This window comes from Podarcis melisellensis (genome assembly GCF_964234715.1).
Source record: "Podarcis melisellensis genome assembly, chromosome: 11".
NCBI classification, from domain to species: Eukaryota; Metazoa; Chordata; class Lepidosauria; order Squamata; family Lacertidae; genus Podarcis; species Podarcis melisellensis.
The window spans coordinates 61,178,361-61,194,467 of NC_138543.1; positions in this window are offsets into that span (position 1 = coordinate 61,178,361).

Genomic DNA, 16,107 nt, shown 5'->3' on the forward strand with positions numbered 1-16,107 from the left:
GGATTGGGGACTTGGAAGTTTGCCAGGCTAACTGGGTGTGAGGTAACAGGAAAAGAGAGTCTTTTAGCAAAGTCTTCTAGGAGGAAGAAGGAGGAAGAAGAAAGACTGGCATCCATCTTGGGCAGGCTGGCTGAAGTCTGGCTGCACAGCTGTGGAAGAGAAACCCCTCCTGAAATGACCATGCCATAAGATCTGGACTCCCTCCATGCAGACCAAAGGTGTAAAACGGGGAATAAACCATATTTCTTAAAGCTTTGACCATCTCCTTCATGTCTCAATTCTCCAAAGAACCACAGACTCTGGGTGAGTGCCTGGGACCTCATGGGCTCTTGCCACCGCTCAGCAAAGTGATGAGGAGGCACCCAACTTTGTGACAATATCCAGGGCCGTCTTTAGCATATCTGGCGCCGTGGTGCAAAGATTCCTCCGGTGCCCCCCCCCCCGGCAACTCCAAAACAAGGGAGGGGGCGGTGGGAAATGTCCTCTGCCTCCCCCACCGCCCTGGTGCCTGGTGTGGTGGCGGCGATCAAGCAGGAAAACGTGCTGGCGGACATGCTCTCCGGAGTTGGGGCACCGGGAAGGCTGTGGGCTGCCTTCTGTCAGGAAGCAGAAGGAGGGCGACGACTGACAAACTGGAATGTGTCCAGAGGAGGGCAACCAAAATGGTCCAAGGCCTGGAAACGATGCCTTATGAGGAACGGCTAAGGGAGCTGGGCATGTTTAGCCTGGAGAAGAGGAGGTTTAGGGGTGATATGATAGCCATGTTCAAATATATAAAAGGATGTCACATAGAGGAGGGAGAAAGGTTGTTTTCTGCTGCTCCAGAGAAGCGGACACAGAGCAATGGATCCAAACTACAAGAAAGAAGATTCCACCTAAACATTAGGAAGAACTTCCTGAGAGTAAGAGTTGTTTGACAGTGGAATTTGCTGCCAAGGAGTGTGGTGGAGTCTCCTTCTTTGGAGGTCTTTAAGCAGAGGCTTGACAACCATATGTCAGGAGTGCTCTGATGGTGTTTCCTGCTTGGCAGGGGGTTGGACTCGATGGCCCTTGTGGTCTCTTCCAACTCTATGATTCTATGACTGGGAGCAGGGTCATCTTTAGCAGATGCAGAGGCTTGGGAGGGAAGCTTCCATCCTAAACCTCTGTGGGGATTGCTCTCCTCCTGTGGAGGCTTGGGAGGGAAGCTGCACGCCGGCCAGCCATATAGTTGGCGGGGCGCAGCTGGCAGGCGTGCAGGGAAAGGGGAGGCTGCCAGTATACCTGCCTCAGTCCAGTATACCTGAAGAAGCATCTCCACCCCCATCATTCTGCCCGGAAACTGAGGTCCAGTGCCGAAGGCCTTCTGGCGGTTCCCTCATTGCAAGAAGTCAAGCTACAGGGAACCAGACAGAGGGCCTTCTCGGTAGTGGCACCCACCCTGTGGAACACCCTCCCACCAGATGTCAAAGAGAGAAAAAACTACCAAACTTTTAGAAGACATCTGAAGGCAGCCCTGTTTAGGGAAGCTTTTAATGTTTAATAGGTTATTGTATTTTAGTGTTTTGTTGGAAGCTGCCCAGAGTGGCTGGGGAAACCCAGCCAGATGGGCGGGGTATAAATAATAAATTGTTATTACATGCCAGCAAAGCCACACAGCTCCCCCACTCTCTAGGGCGCCCTTGAGAGGCCAGCCCCTGGCACAACGAACCACTAAGACCAATGGGAAAGATGGCTCTGGCAATATCTAGAGATAATCTCTGGCTCTCTCCATTCCGCCAGATTTCTATGTCAGCACCTTCCTTTAAGACCAGGCACCCCGGTTCATCCATCTTGGCTTGGAGGCTCCTAGCATTAGTCTATAAACACATGCCTACAGTCTCTCTCTCTCTCCAAGCGCCTCTAACATTTGCAAAAATGTGTATATTAGGCAAGATTAGGCATACGAACGTGTGGATATTGGAATCAATTAGCACTTAAAATGCTGATGCATTTTCATGAGGTCTTCTTTTGAATAGCAAACTAATGCAGAGCATTGAACTTCAGACTGGGAAAATGGGAAAGGGAGAGAAGGCAAAACGGATAGATTCGCCCGTCCCATGTAAAGTGGCTTCCTGTGTTTTAATACCTCCGGTCTGCATTTAAGTAGGTGCCAATCTGTGTTGGCTCCTGTTAGAATGAATTACTGGACCGTTTGTAAACAGCGTCATTCCAGCGCCTGGCAAGATAATTTTATTAGTGCAGGATCCAAAGGCATTATGATACTTCGCCAGCATATTACACTCGGAGTGGCATCTATTTAGATGCAAGGCAGGAGTCCTCAGGGGACAGCACGAAACAAGGACTCAAAGCTTCTTCTAAGATGAAGTTTTAAAAGATGCAAGGAGAGGGAAGTCAGAAAGAGGGCTGGAGCATGCTTTAAATTGGAAATGAGCCCCAATTATGGTGGGGGTTGGGGTATGTGAAATTAGACAGATCTATTGAAGAGGGGGAGGAGTGAACACACTGGTTCACCTAAGTCAGGAGTCTACTGACCTTGAAATATGTTTTAGCCAAATTGGGATATATACTACAAGACCGAGTATTTTGAGCATGGGGCAAAAAACGTTGAAGGCCAACTTCAGGTGGATGCTTGTAGGCTGATGGTGCAGAGTGATGACCCAGCATCCATTCTGAGAGTTTTATATTCACATTTATTTGCTTTCATATCCTGCCCTTCCTTCTGAAGGAGCCCAGGTCAGCAGCTTCAGCAGTGATAAAACCAACCAACCAAAATATTCCAAAAACATTGTAAAAAAAACCCAAAAAACCAACCCAGTTCATATCAGTCAGTGTCTCCTTATTGGTCATCTGCTATGTCACCTGACTTCTTGTGCTAAAATTCAGAGCATAGTTAAACTGTGGAACTCCCATAATTAAACTGTGGAACTCCTTCCCACTAGAGCAAAAATGGCCACCAACTTGGATGGCTTTAAAAGAGGATTAGATGGTTTCCTATAGAGGAGGGCTGTCAGTGGCTACCAGCCATGGTGGCTAAATACACATGTAGGGCCCTCGTATCTATTACATATTAAAATGGGAACCGCTAAAAATATAGGGAGGAAATGATTAAAAAGCAATTCAACCCTGACAGAAGGAAAACTACCGGTACATACATATATAAAATCTATTAAAACCAGTGCTTTTTCAATGCAGCAGTACGCATACCCCTAAACGTTTTGTGAATCTAAGAGTGGCCTCATTGAGAGGCAGTATTTTAATATGAGTAGGAAAATGAGAGTACCCCTAAACATCTTTTTTTTTGGGGGGGAGCACTGATTACAAACATACAAATAATCAGTGATATTTTTGTAGAAAAAGAGGTGCCAGAAATCACCATGTTCTCCTATAATGTCAATTCTCTTATAATGTGGCTTAGGCCCTCGTATCTACGGGACCGCCTCTCCTGGTTTGTCCCGCAGAGGACCTTAAGGTCCATGAATTACTATAGTTTAGAGTTCTCGGGCCCTAAGGAAGTCAGACTATCCTCCACCAGGGCCAGGGCCTTCTCAGTGATGGCTCCGACCTGGTGGAATGCTCTGTCCCAGGAGACCAGGGCCCTGCAGGATTTAACCTCCTTCCGTCAGGCCTGTAAGACAGACTTATTCCGCCTGGCCTTTAATTTGAACTTAGCCTGATCTTTTATTTCCCTTCTCTTCCACCCCCTTCCCTTTTTGTGAAGATTACCCGCTCTGAGATCCCACAGCTAATTCTCTCCTGGCCTCCTCGCTGGCCCAAGTAGGACCAATTGAGCCAGCTAGCCCTGGGGATTATCTAATTGATTTTTGATTTTTATTGTTATTCATGTTTTTAGACTGTATTTTATGCTGCTTTTATAATTAAGTGTTTTAAAGTGTTTAAAATTTGTTGTGAGCCGCTCTGAGCCCAGTTTTTGAACTGGGAAGGGCAGGGTATAAATAAAACATTATTATTATTATTATTATTATTATTATTATTATTATTATTATTATGTATTTTCATGTTAAACATTCTCCCAAGTCAACCCTAAAACTTGCTACCCAAACGGGACTTTTAGCTAGAATCAAACCAAATCCCAGTCTCTCTCTGTGGGTGCATCTGAATCCCCTGAAAACTAGATAGAAGAGGGAGGAATTAAAACAAGAAAAAAAGAAGAAGAAGAGGGAGGAAATTATTTTAAAGTATTAAAGGTAATCTTAATGACAAAGTGCAGCAGCATACATTTAAAATATGAACAATGAAATAATGTTCCAACACAACCACCCTTCAAACTCAATGAGGGCTCCAAACCAAAAGGCGGAATTAGCAATTAAGACCTAGACAGTTCCAAAGTTACTTCTCTTAGTGCTTGGCTAAAAGGGTTGCTGGATTTGTGTGTGGTTAGAAGTGATGGGAGCAAGGCGTTGGGAAACTATGCCTGAAGTTATTTCAGATCTTTGTTAGTGAAGCGGGATCAAAGGCATGGTCCTTTTGCCAAGCCTTTGGTTCGAAGTCCAGCAGGAAGTTCAAAGAAGCTCTTGGGATGCACAGGGTCATCGCTTGGGCTGATCTCCAAAAAGATGACACACACACAGAGCAAGGTTAAAATCTGGTGCAAAATAGGTTTTGCAGGTGGTCCAAAAGCACGCCTAGGTGAGTTGGCATGATGACGAATGAGAAGAGGTCAAAATGAGGGAATGGAAGAAGATCAGGTAGGATCCAGGCTAGGGAGCCGAAACATACAAGTTCCAAGGCGTTCAGCAACCAAGGTATGACTGTACAATGGTACCTTGGTTTTCGAACGTAATCCATTCAAGTTCTGAAATGTTCAAAAACATTCCTAGCCGACAGGACTCAACAGGCGACAGGATCTTGCATTCAGCTGAAGGGTTTGAAAACCGAAGCATTTACTTTTTGGAAAACCGAAACGTTCATCAACGGAGACGTTCAGAAACTGAGGGACCAATGTATTTATGGAGGAGAGGGCTCTGCTCTGTCTCCACAACTGGAGGCAGCACTGCTTCTGAATATACAAGTTCCTGGAAAATGCAGGAGGGGAGAGGGCTCCAAGGTCTAGTGTCGAGCAGCTCTTGCTGCCAGAAAATTATTTCTTGTTGTTTAGTTGGAATCTCCTTTCTTGCCCTTCAAATCCTTTATTTCAAGTCCTACCCTCCAGAGCAGAAGAACACAAGCTTGCCCCATCTTTCACAGGGCAGCCCTTCAAATATTTGAAGGTGGCTCTCATATCCTCTCTCCGTCTCCTCTTCTCCAGGCTAAACATACCCAACTTTCTCAACCCTTTCTCCTCAGGCTTGGCTTGCAGACCCTTGATCATCTTGGTCACCATTCTCTGCACATGTTCCACCTTGCCAATACAGTGGACTCTCGGGTTGCGAACGTGATCCGTGCGGGAAGCACTTTCAAAACCCGCAGTGTTCGCAACCCGCAGTGCCACGTGTGTGCACACATGGGTTGTGATTTAGCACTTCTGTGCATGTGTGACCACCGAAACCTCGACGTAACCCGTTCCGGTACTTCCGGGTTTCGGCGCATCCGTAACCCAAAAAAAAGCAACCTGAAGCGTCTGTAACCTGAGGTATGACTGTATCCTTCTTGATGCATCTTCCCCTTTGCTCTGCTGTCGCCTTGAATACCACGCCACCCTCCATGCGCCCCTGTGCCTTGGTGACACACAGGCAGCCTCAGTAAAGCCACTGGGTGCTTTGCAAGAGGAACATGCGCCAAAGTGGTTAAAATTTAACACGGAGAAGGATACAAGGCACTGCCTCTCTGAGGATCTGCCATTCAGCTGTTCCTGCCCAAATGCTATCAGATTAGGAATTAATTATAAATGTGAATAGGAATGGAAAAACGCGTCTTTTGTTTAAGGTTTTCATTTCTTTTTCGGGAAGTATATCAGTGCGCCGCACATGAAAAGCAAATCATGCTCGCCAGGCAGGTGAGGCTCAACCCAGGAGGGTGGGTGGGTAGGAAAGCATTGCATGCAGGCGGTAATTGAAAATGTATGGGGTGAGAGAGTTCCTTCAGTTTTGCCCTCATATTAACAACCTCGGCGTGTGAAGTGAAAGCGCCGCACAGTCAGGGATGGGGAGGCAGCAGTACGGCGGAGGAATTGACTCGTTCACACTTGCTTGCCTCCCTTTGTCTGAGATCGGCGGCTGCTTTGAATTCATGTCGGAGATGGCAAGGTTGACGAGCTGCAATCAAGGCCCCATCGGATCCATTCATCAGGTGCAACGAGGCTGTTCCTGTTTTAGGTTATTTATTAAATTTGTAGTCTGCCCTTGCTCTGAAGATCGCAGGGTAGTTCGCAACATAAAAACACAAAATACACAACACCCAATAATTCCTCTGCCGCAAATGTATTTTAAAGGTGATATTGTCAGTGTTTGTAAAAAGCAAAAAAAAGAAAAAAAGAAGGAAAGGGTTCTGACCTCCCTTTGTCTCTTCAGCCTGGTCCTCGGACCCTTGTCTGCATAAAAGAGTCCACGAGAATATCCTTGCAGAGTCTTATTCTTAAAAGTCTTTGTGCAAAACACGACTGAATAACTATACACACCAGCACTAACCAACCAAACACCAGTCACAGCAACAAACTAACATTTCTCACTTATATATACAACTTGGTGCAGACCGCTGAGTCACGCTGACCCAGCTTTATTCGCATTAAAGAAACAGCGGCCATTTTAGCCGTGACAGATATAATGCTCTGTAATCAGCCAAAGGCCTGCTTATAGAGAAATGATTTTGCCTGGAGCATTAAAATATGTCGTGAAAGCATCAGGCCACTGCAGAAAAGTCCCGTTCTCATGTTGCCCCTCTCCAGACCCCTCATGGAAGAGGTATACAAGGGAGGGCCTCAGATGAAGATTGCAGAGCTTGGGGTCGGTTCATATAGGGAGAGGCAGTCCTTGAGGTATTGCGGTCCTGAGCCATTAAAGCAGCAGTTCTCAACCTGTGGGTCCCCAGATGTTGTTGGACTACAACTCCCATCATCCCTCAGCTGTGGCCTTGCTAGCTAGGAGTGATGGGAGTTGTAGTCCAACAACATCTGGGGACCCACAGGTTGAGAAAGGCTGCGTTAAAGGCTTTGGAGGTCAAAGCCAGCACTTCTGTGAACTTTGCAGCCAATCCTCCAGCCACATAATGTGTGCAGAATGCATATACTAGGGTGAATGCATGTATCTGTGAAAATGAAATACAAAAATAGCATACATAAATGTGGGTTGTTATGGGAGGGTAGAGAACACATTGTGCTTCTTCTGGGGCAGTTTGTCCACCTTTGGTCCTCATCTGCACATAGCTCTCACCTGTGGCTGCTAGAAGCTGTCAGCATGAGACAGCAGCCACCCTGCATGATTGACTTTGACTGGCAGGCTAAACCAGGTGTGGGGAGCCAATGGGTCTCAAACCCGCAGTGAGTTAGGGACTTCCCCTGCATGCAAAGACAGGTGTCAGGGACGTGGCTGAATTGAACGCCTGGGAAGGGTCTGACTCTAGAGATGAAGGAATGCCATTACAGAGGGAGCCAGAGTCTGACTCTGGAGACGAGGGGTTGCAGCCTCAGACAGAGCAGGAGTGGGTTAGTTCGGTCCCCCTTCCTTAAGAATTCCCAAACTCAGATAGAGCAGCAGACTTGGAGAGCTCGCAGGCAGAGGGGTGGGGGAGGAGATAGATGACATTGAGGGGGTTGCTATGCAACCAGAAGAGAGGCAGCGTTTAGAGGGCTCTTTGTTTCAGAGCGAAGGAGAAGTTGACCCACCTTCTCCCTGAACCAGAAGAGCTGAAAGGGTTAAAATGCAACAGAAGTACAAGAGAGAAGGAAAACTTATAGGAGAAGGAAAACTCTGATCCTAAATCTCCACTGCCTACCTTTGTCTCTGCCGGGTCAGATAGCAGCCATCAGCAGCCTTACTCTCATGTAAGCGCCATGGATCTGGGCCCATAACCCTATTGTTGGGATGTGTCCAAGGGAACGGGGGCAATTGGCAGGCCCCCAGCTGGCTCCAGCCCACCGGCCAGCAGCTGGGCAAACTCCGGTTCTCGGAACAGCATCAAAACAGCGGCACACAGCTTCAGAAGCCTTCAGAAGCTTGAGCATGTCTCAATCAGCAGAGCGAATAACACGCAACAGAAGTGGCGGACAGAGGCATATGTAAAGCATAATTACAAGCAGTTTATTCAGCATAGTTCAGGACAAAGAAAAACATGTCTGCTCTCTTGATATTCTTGTAAAGAAGCTGGTAAAATGCGGTCTTGACTATGCTACCACTCAGTGGATTTGTAACTGGCTGACTGACCGAACCCAAAGGGTGCTCATCAATGGTTCCTCTTCATCCTGGAGAAGAGTGACTAGTGGGGTGCCACAGGGTTCTGTCTTGGGCCCGGTCTTATTCAACATCTTTATCAACGACTTGGATGATGGACTCAAGGGCATCCTGATCAAATTTGCAGATGACACCAAACTGGGGGGGGGGCGTGGCTAACACCCCAGAGGACAGGATCACCTTGACAGGTTAGACCTTGACAGATTAGAGAACCGGGCCAAAACAAACAAGATGAATTTTAACAGGGAGAAATGTTTGCACTTGGGCAAAAAAAATTTGAGAGGCACAAATACAAGATGGGTGACACCTGGCTTGAGAGCAGTACATGTGAAAAGGATCTAGGAGTCTTGGTTGACCACAAACTTGACATGAGCCAACAGTGTGACGCGGCAGCTAAAAAAGCCAATGCAATTCTGGGCTGCATCAATAGGAGTATAGCATCTAGATCAAGGGAAGTAATAGTGCCACTGTATTCTGCTCTGGTCAGACCTCACCTGGAGTACTGTGTCCAGTTCTGGGCACCACAGTTCAAGAAGGACACTGACAAACTGGAACGTGTCCAGAGGAGGGCAACCAAAATGGTCAAAGGCCTGGAAACGATGCCTTATGAGAAACGGCTAAGGGAGCTGGGCATGTTTAGCCTGGAGAAGAGGAGGTTAAGGGGTGATATGATAGCCATGTTCAAATATATAAAAGGATGTCACATAGAGGAGGGAGAAAGGTTGTTTTCTGCTGCTCCAGAGAAGCGGACACGGAGCAATGGATCCAAACTACAAGAAAGAAGATTCCACCTAAACATTAGGAAGAACTTCCTGACAGTAAGAGCTGTTTGACAGTGGAATTTGCTGCCAAGGAGTGTGGTGGAGTCTCCTTCTTTGGAGGTCTTGAAGCAGAGGCTTGACAACCATATGTCAGGAGTGCTCTGATGGTGTTTCCTGCTTGGCAGGGGGTTGGACTCGATGGCCCTTGTGGTCTCTTCCAACTCTATGATTCTATGATTCTATGATTCTTTCATGTCCAAGAGCAGGAAGCATAAGCAAAAGCTATACAAGAAGGGAGGTTCTCAGCAAGCTGTGCTGGAGAGTAAACAGACATGTGACATACAACAATCATGTCTGTTCATTTTAAGGTGGAATGGAACATCAATATCCTAACAATATTCAGGAGAAGAAAAGGCTGGAATGGAGTCCCTAAGACAGTTGGGTGGCGCCTCCTTCCAGCAACTCCTGCAGCCAAGCTGGTGCCAAATGTATTCTCTGGTTTCCTTTGGACCACATCAGTAAGGCCGAGAGGGGGGTCTTTTCGCCTGAGCAGCCCAGGACCTCCATGCTCACTGCCCAGGCTTGTGCAGCAGGGAGGTCACTTGAGTGCTGCAAACGCAGCAGTTTGACTTCACCCCAAAAGGAGCACTCCATTGTCTCTCAAGACAGATGGAGGCCAACCAGAACAATGCAATAATACACTATACTGGGGGAAACAGTTTCCAAAAAATGTTCGTGGTAGGCAAAACTGCACACACAAATTTGTAAATTAGGAGAAATTCACACGAAAATGGTGAATTTTCACGAGCACTTATAACAAATTGCAAAGTGAAATGTGGAGAAAGGCTCTCCTCCTCCCAGAGGGGAGGTGTGGTGAGCGGGAGCCATTCCCGCATCAGCAGGGGGGGCATGTTCGGCTGCCACGCCCCCAGCAGCGGGCCAGCCAATAAGGTTGGCCCGGAGGTGGGGTTCAGTTGCATTCAAGCGGCTGCGACAGCCTCCATGCCTCATTCTGCTCCTTGGAAGACGTCGGATTGCCCACCTGCCCACCCTCTAGGCTAGGTTTATGCTCTTGACCTTGCTATGGACCTTGGTTGGTTGCCCCGGTTGTCCAGGGGGCCTAGTAGGAGTTTTTATCCATTTGGCTAAATTGGCACCAGCTTCTTGCTTTTCTGCCTACCTCATGGCAAATCATCACAACTTTTCCGGTTTTGGCGGTTAGGCATTGGAATATGTGTTGTGTGTTGGGGGGCGGGGTGTAGCCATCACCTACCCCGCCCCATTTTGGATATTCCGTTAAAGGAATGCGGTGGTCGTGGATCCTGTCCGATGCCCTGCTGGTGGCTAGGGCCATGGCATGACCCCAGTGACATCAGGGGAAGCTTCCAGTTCTATTTGCATCAACAAACTCCTCCCACTGGTTGTTAACCTTCAAATTATTATTATTATTGTTGTTGTTATTATTATTATTATTATTATTATTATTATTATTATTATTATTATATTCTTTATACCCTGCCCATCTGGCTGAGTGTCCCCATCCACTCAGGGCGGCTCCCAATTGTTAAAAACAACACAGCATTAAATATTTAAAACTTCCCTAAACAGGGCTGCCTTCAGATGTCTTTTAAATAAAGGATAGCTGCTTATTTCCTTCACATTTGAAGGGAGGGTGTTCCACAGGGCGGGCGCCACCACCGCGAAGGCCCTCTGCCTGGTTCCCTGTAACCTCACTTCTCGCAATGAAGGAACGTCCAGAAGGCCCTCGGCGCTGGACCTCAGTGTCAGGGCAGAACAATGGGGGTGGAGATGCTCCTTCAGGTATACAGGACCGAGGCCGTTTAGGGCTTTAAAGGCTGCGCAGGTGGGGTCGGATATAGGTTGTTTGATCCAATGCCTAAGCCAATACCACTCACATGTTGTAACCAATAAAAGCTGTGGCCTTTTTCAGCCCATTAACCTAAAATCCTTGTGTCCTTGTCTCTTATTTCACCACTACGCAGGTTCGGGTCCTTGACTCACAACTGAACTTGGAAAAAGAAACCAAAATTGACATATTCCCTCTTGTCTGGTAAGCGTGCTTAGGATTGTAGCTTTATCTGTCCTTGTTTTAAACTGAATGCGATAATCACCTGCCTCCTGACTTAGAGATGTTGCTTACTTTAAAAACACACACACAAAGAAAACAACCTCAGACGAACAGCATCTTTAAAAGAAAGAGCCAAGAAAAGCCCTCAGCCGACGTCTTTCGCTTTTGCAGGTGGCGATGAGGGGAAAGGGGTCAGATCCCCATAAGGAATCTGACGCCAGAAGGCAGAGCCGCCGCGTTGTCGGGCAGGAGGAGTGTTAAAAACAAGGCAAACTAAACAGAGCTGGCATAAAATCCATGCAGTACATTGAACTGTAATGATTCTGACAATAAAGCAAGCCAATAAATATTATGAAATGAAAACAGCCCAGCGGGAGCGTCATATCGATTGGCCGAGGCGGGGGCTGGAGGGAAGCGGTTTGCACACTGCTCCGCGATGTGCGAGATGCTGAGTCTCTTGGCTTTGTCTGCTGCCTTTTGGAGGCTGCCTGGGAAAGAGATTGGCTTGGAAATGAGCAGGCGTGCTGAGCTGCCTTGGCCTGAAGGGCAGCCAGAGAAAGGCAGGGCTGCAGGGCATTAGTAGAAGGCATCTGAGCCCCTGTGGGGCAGAGCCCACAAGGGAGTTTTCCTCCACGTCCCATTAGGAACGGCCAAGTAACCTTGCCAGGTGAAAATCTAGTCCAGCAACCTGTTTCAAAACAGCAAAGGACACTGGGAGATGCCTGGCAGCAGCAGCTTCAGATTTTTTGGCCTACCGGGCTCTATATTGTCTGCTCAGACTGGCAGCAGCATGCCCAGAGCCCTGAAAATGGGTTCTCCCCATATAGCATATCCTTTTCGCTGGAGCCACCACAGATTGAACCCAGCAGGACCTTCTGCATGTGCACAGTATTCAAAAAGAAGAAAGCACGACATGGATCCTAGAGCTGTGCGTGTCATGCCCAGGCCAGCCCAGGAGATGACTTTAACCTGTTTGCCACTGCTGCAACCATTTGCCAATCACTGGGCAGATTTTTTTTGAGAGGGTGGCTGGAATCTGGGGCCCTAGACTTTAGTCCTGAGCTCCACACCATCACCCCACCATCCACTTACATCATGGGTAGGCAAACTAAGGGCCAGGGGCCAGATGCGGCCCAATTGCCTTCTAAATCTGGCCCGCGGACTGGGAATCCGCATGTTTTTACATGAGTAGAATGTGTCCTTTTCTTTAAAATGCATCTCTGGGTTATTTGTGGGGCATAGGAATTTGTTCATTTTTCTTTTCCAAAATATAGTCCGGCTCCCCACAAGGTCTGAGGGACAGTGGAGCGGCCCCCTGATGAAGAAGTTTGCTGACCCCTGACTTACATCCTGAGAGCTCAGACTCTTGATTTCAATGAGCTCCAAGCTGAATTGTTCTGTTTGCAGAGACCCACAAAGTCTCTTGATTGTTTTGAAGGACAGAAACCGACCATTATTTCCCTTTGTGGTCATTTCCATTCTCATTGCCACCAGCAAAACCTGCGCCTGCACTATGTAGGATGATGATGACTATTATTTTATTGAATTTATTTCCCGCCCTGTACCCGGAGGTCTCAGAGTGTACATTACAGAAGGTTGTATTATATGACGCTCGGGTTCCCTTCCAACTCTATGAGCCTATAAAATTTAAGAGGAGCACATTCTCAGCAAAGCACCTTCAACAACACTCAGCAGTCCAGCAAGCCCTCTCCATCTCTGTGTAGGACCAGAAGACTGGGCTGCAATAGCCCTGCCCATGGTGGAGTGAAGAATCCTGCTACATCCTTTTATTCTTCTCCATGAACCCCAGTGCAAGGCTAGTTCTGTGTGAATGCAGCCTCCTCCACAACCCACTTGGTGCCCTCTAAATGTGCAGGCTCATGGGAGCTGGAGCCCAGAACTTCTGGCTGGCACCAAGTGGAGGAAGTCTGCTCTGATGGAAATCATTCGATTCTCCTTGAAATGGGAGAACCGTCAGATCCACTTTCCCAGTCCCTAAGCAAAGCTCTAAAGGTCACCGCATGAAGACTGACATTTCAACCATCAGACCTAATGTGCCTTGCAGAAGCCCAGAGGACTATTGTGCCAGGATCTCTCTCCCTCCCCTTAAGGGATTTGACACATAGCAAATTTTCAGCCCTGATCTCCCCCGTTCTTGTCCTCCCTCCTCCTGAAGGCAACCGCCAAACATTTCCTGCCTTTCTGCCTGATGAAACTGCCGATTCAAGAGCCTCTTCGGTGAGCCATTTCACATCTTGGCAGATTGATTTTCGGACTGCAGCGAGCTGGTGGTGGGAGCTGACTCATGCCACACAGGGCAGAGGCAACAGAGGAGAAGAAAGGCGCTCTTCGGAAGTGTTGGAGGAGGAATTTCTGGGTTCCGTGGTGCTGAGTCCACACTCCCAGTCCTTGCAAGCCTGTGCCGATTTCCTGGCTGTCCACTTGGCAGACTCGGAAGTGCACGGAGAACATACATATTTATATACACCCCCCTTGACTGAGCATGAGGGAGGCCTCATTAGTGTGCATGGAGCATTATGCAGCACACACTTGATGTAGAGTTTTACTGAGTTGTTTTTCCTGTTTCACCGCTTGTAAGCTGCCTTGATCATTTCAAAGAGAAAGATGAGGTGGAAGAAGGAAGGAAGGAAGGAAGGAAGGAAGGAAGGAAGGAAGGAAGGAAGGAAGGAAGGAAGGAGACAGGGCCCTGCCTCAACAGACGTTGTGGTCAATGGGGGGAGAATATGCATTTATTTCAGTTGCTCATAATTAGGCTTAGTTACAATAGATTTATGGGGACTTACAATATGAAAAGGGACATGGGTGGCACTGTGGGTTAAACCACAGAGCCTAGGACTTGCTGATCGGACGGTCGGCAGTTCGAATCCCCGCGACTGAGTGAGCTCCCGTTGCTTGGTCCCTGCTCCTGCCAACCTAGCAGTTCAAAAGCACGTCAAAGTACAAGTAGATAAATAGGTACCACTCCGGCGGGAAGGTAAACAGCATTTCCGTGCACTGCTCTAGTTCGCCAGAAGCGGCTTAGTCATGCTGGCCACATGACCCGGAAGCTGTACGCCAGCTCCCTCGGCCAATAAAGCGAGATGAGCTCCGCAACCCCAGAGTCGTCCGCGACTGGACCTAATGATCAGTGGTCCCTTTACCTTTACCTTTACAATATGAAAAGTGGACTTTTAAATTTATTTATTTTTGTATTTCAGGGAGATCCAGAGAGTGTCTCTGTGAAAATCATCTTACAATTGAAATTGGAAGGCTACTGGGATAATTCTTAGAAGGCTACTGCTATCTATTGATCGATCAATCAATCAATCTATTGCTCCATCCATCCATCCATCGCTCTATTTTACCTTTTCACCCCAAGTAAATCATTAACGGTGGCTAATAATGGAAGAAATATTGGTGAGGGAGGATACATTCACAAGTACAGCTTTCAAACCAATAATAATCACACAAAGACAGTTTTCAAATCCCTGAGAACCTTAAGAAAGTGCAAAGGAAATGAACCACCGAAGCAGCCTTGCTCATTTCAGTTTTCCTGGCATATTGCTGGAAAGGAAATTCCACAGTTGTTGAAACAGAGGCAGTAGATGAATTTAGAATTTTGGAGAAAGTCCCCACTCCCCAAGAGATCGTGGTTCCAGTAAGTTTGGGAGGGTGGTGAAAAAAGAGAGCTCTCAGGCAGATTTCTAGGTGCACTTAATCTAAGATGTGTCGGGGCCAGTGATAGGTGTATTTGTGCTTTACATTGTCTGTGGGAATCAGTTGGCTCTCAAAGGAAGATTGGAGAGTTTCATCCAAAGTGATGTGGTCGTGACCCACATTCAGGCAGGATGCCTTTGGGATTTGCAAGGGGGCTCTACTGAGTCTCTGGTGAAACGAGGGGGCTGCCTGGCAGAGATGCCACGTTCATTGTCCCAGAACATTCCTTCTGCGGAAAGGCAAGTTTTGCACAATTTTGTCATTAGCCAATTGACAGGCCCCATTGCGCTTTATGTTTCTGCGTGCCAGCAAATCAGGTGTGCCAGTCCTCCCAGCCCACAAGCATGCAGCCAATTGGGTTTTGCTCATGCTCAATGAACAAGCACCATGCATCACCCCTGACAGCATCAAGCAACAAGATGAATGAGGCTGAGCTGACCAGAAACAAATGGTGATGCTCTTGTCCGAAACAACATGGAGTACAAACAACAAGCAGAGCTCCCGTTCGGGTGCTTTATTGCAAGACAGCGCTAGGTTTTGTTGTCATAGATTGGCATGGGGTATGGATGTTCTAACTGAAACTGTCCTGGTGAAATTAAGCTGCCTTCAGCACCTAGCCTTAAAGGACCCATGTTGAACAGACCCAAAGCCTTGACTGCTCCCTCTTTGTTGCTCCCCATATTCGGTCTAACCATTGCATAAGAACATAAGAGGGGTTGCGGCGCTCATCTTGCTTTCAGACCGAGGGAGCCGGCGTTTGTCCACAAAAAGCTTTCCGGGTCATGTGGCAAGCAAGACTAAACTACTTCTGGCATAACGGGACACCATGACAGAAACCAGAGCGCACGGAAATGCCGTTTACCTTCCCACTGCAGCAGTACCTATTTATCTACTTGCACTGGCATGCTTTCGAACTGCTAGGTTGGCAGGAGCTGGGACAGAGCAACCGGAGCTCAACCCGTTGCAGGGATTCAAACTTCAGACCTTCTGATCAGCAAGCCCAAGAGGCTCAGTGGTATAGACCTCAGTGCCACCCGTGTTATATAAATCTAAAACAAACAAACACTTTTAGAATGTGTTCCGGATCTTCTAACCTTCAGTTTCACCAGATGCCCACGAGTTTCAGGGTTATGAGAGAAAGAGGGGAACTTTTCTCTCCCAATTTTCTCCTGCATCCAGTATATCAACTCTTCCTCAACTTTTCTCCTAATTGTTG